Source organism: Cebus imitator, unplaced genomic scaffold (genome assembly GCF_001604975.1).
Source record: "Cebus imitator isolate Cc_AM_T3 unplaced genomic scaffold, Cebus_imitator-1.0 Scaffold543, whole genome shotgun sequence".
Lineage (NCBI taxonomy): Eukaryota > Metazoa > Chordata > Mammalia > Primates > Cebidae > Cebus > Cebus imitator.
The window spans coordinates 1,222,666-1,225,439 of NW_016107858.1; positions in this window are offsets into that span (position 1 = coordinate 1,222,666).

Genomic DNA, 2,774 nt, shown 5'->3' on the forward strand with positions numbered 1-2,774 from the left:
GATATTGACTGCGGATAGAAAAAAAGAAAAATTTTGCCACAGGATAGCAGGAGACCCACCACCATCACCTGAAAAGGCTGTTGGAGGCAAGTTCAGTCCAGAAGACTTTAAATAACCCCAAACTGTGCCCTGGCCAAAGATCCTCAGTTTCTCCAGGACTTCTCCCGGCCTCACATGATGGCAATGTACTCCATGACAGAAAACTTGTCTAAAGAGAGCCTTGAGATTAAAGGACAGATTTGAGGCTTGCTCCATACTCACCATTCCAACATTTCTACCTTCTATTCTGGTCCCAATCCCGGAAAAGAGCCCCCAAGTGAAATGGCTCTGTGTTCTGGGCTAAATACCTGGGGTTTGTTGTCTCACACTAAGGAGAACAAAAGATGTGGATGCCTTCTCTAACTGCCTAAAATAATTTCTTAATAACTCCCGTACTGGTGCTCAGTGAGTGTTGGGGGATGTGTAGTCTCCGACACGTGCCGTGACGGGGGCTGTGTAGTCTCTGACACGTGCCGTGACGGGGGCTGTGTAGTCTCTGACACGTGCCGTGACGGGGGCTGTGTAGTCTCTGACACGTGCCGTGACGGGGGATGTGTAGTCTCTGACACGTGCCGTGACGGGGGATGTGTAGCCTCTGACACGTGCCGTGACGGGGGATGTGTAGTCTCCGACAGGGGCTGTGATGGGGGGTGTGTAGTCTCTGACACGTGCCGTGACGGGGGATGTGTAGTCTCTGACGCGTGCCGTGACGGGGGGTGTGTAGTCTCTGACGCGTGCCGTGACGGGGGGTGTGTAGTCTCTGACACGTGCCGTGACGGGGGATGTGTAGTCTCTGACACATGCCGTGACGGTGGTTGTGTAGTCTCTGACAGGTGCTGTGATAACCTAGATAATTTCAATTGTCTTCTTTCCACTGTTGTCTCTTTTGCTTTTCCATGGATTCCCACACCCCTCCCCCATCAGGACACATATCCGTGGCTCTGACACTCTCCCCTGCTGGCTTTCCCAGGAGCCCAGAGCATTAACCAGGCTTCAGGACAGAGGATAGACTGAGTGCCTTTCACATTCTCCTTTGGTAGGTGACTTCTCCGTGCTGTCTAATAGGGAATTTGTTTCTTACCATGGGCTCTCTCTCTCATTTGTCCTATTTTTCTAAATATTTTTCAAATTGCAATGGACCAGAATAACGACTATAATGTTAATTCAATATCTTTCACATCCTTATGTGATAAAATCTTCCAAAAGATTTTTGTTTAGAAATATAGGCATTTATGTTATTTGTAATATACATTATGTATATTTGGTGTGTATGTTAAACAGAATGGAGAGATATATAAGCAATATGTATATATGATAGTTTTATAAATATCCTGTGTTTAGTCTAATTCTATTCTCTCATATGTTCATTTAATGTTGATTTTCCTTGATTTTTAGAATCTCCCCCCTCCCAAAATACAGCCTGTATCCAGTGTGATTTCCTTGCCTTTGCCTTATCTACCTAGAAGCGATTTATATTTATTAATCCTAAGTTTCTTAAATATGTTTGTCAATTGGGATTGCTTTTTCCTCCTGGCCATCTTGTCATTACTGGGTGATGCATAAAAGATCAACAATAAATAAAATACCAGAATGTCTCCTTGCTTTCCCTCTACCCATTGGACTTTCTTGTCCAAGGCTGTTTTCCTTATCTGATGTTTCTCTTAGGCGGAAGCGAAAATCACAGTAAGATCATGGATGACAGTGGGGTTTTTTTGGCTGTAGTTTTAAAAGCTGCATTTAGAGTCTTCTCTTGGAAAGAAGAACCCTCCCCAGTTGAAGAGTGAAGCTCTTGAAAACTCAGCCGGCAAAAAAAAGAAGAGTGTCAAGTCATTGGCCACACTCATGCCTCAAGTGTTCTAAAACCAAAGATGATCAAGAGAAAACTGCTGTTCAGCAAGTGGATACTGGCGTGCAGTTTCCCTGGCCTAGCATAGGGTGCAGAGGTAATCACATCTGTGGCTCTTAGCTGCACTCATTCTTATTTCTGTCTATGATGACAGCTTATTCTCCCACTGCTTTTCTCTTTCCTGTTTTTTTCTCTCCACAAGCTGCTGTAGCCTCTGTCTGGTCTTACCTCTGTCCTGTGGTCTGCTACCCGGCCAGGCCCTTCTGGTCCCCATTGCCTGTTTGCTCTCTGAACTCAGCTGTGTTCCCACTGCTGCTGTCCTGAGAGTCCCTCTCACAGCCGCAGGAGAGCCCAGCCTCCTTGACCCCCTTCAAGTGCATGATGTGAGCTGCTAAACACAGAGTTCTCTGCCTAGAATCACACACTTTCTTGAGTAATTTGCTTTTTCTTCCTGCACCCCCAACTCCATTGTCTTTTTCTGCAGGGAGCATGACGTTAATACATCATTTACACACAGATTTTCCTCCTGGGATAGGATTTGAGCAAACAAAGTCAACTTTTAATCCTCCTCTTGTATATGTGAAAGATAAGTGTTAAAACTGAGCACAAAGAACCCCAAATTAAAAGCTAAATTAGAACCTGAGTGCAGGGAAGAGTTTCCTACTGGCCTGGAGTCAGGTTTGTCTTCAGCTCTGAATGGGCAACCTTATGCCAACATGGGTGAAGTTTCCAGGGACTCAGTGTCTGCTCCTTCTGGACTCACTTAGCTGACATTAACTGGAGGAATATGACATTCAAAAGGGATGTCAGTCCAAAGGTAGATGAGCAGGGCAGGACTTCAAATCTGCGTATAGATCATGAGGTGCATTCTCATCTCCTTTTTTTTTTT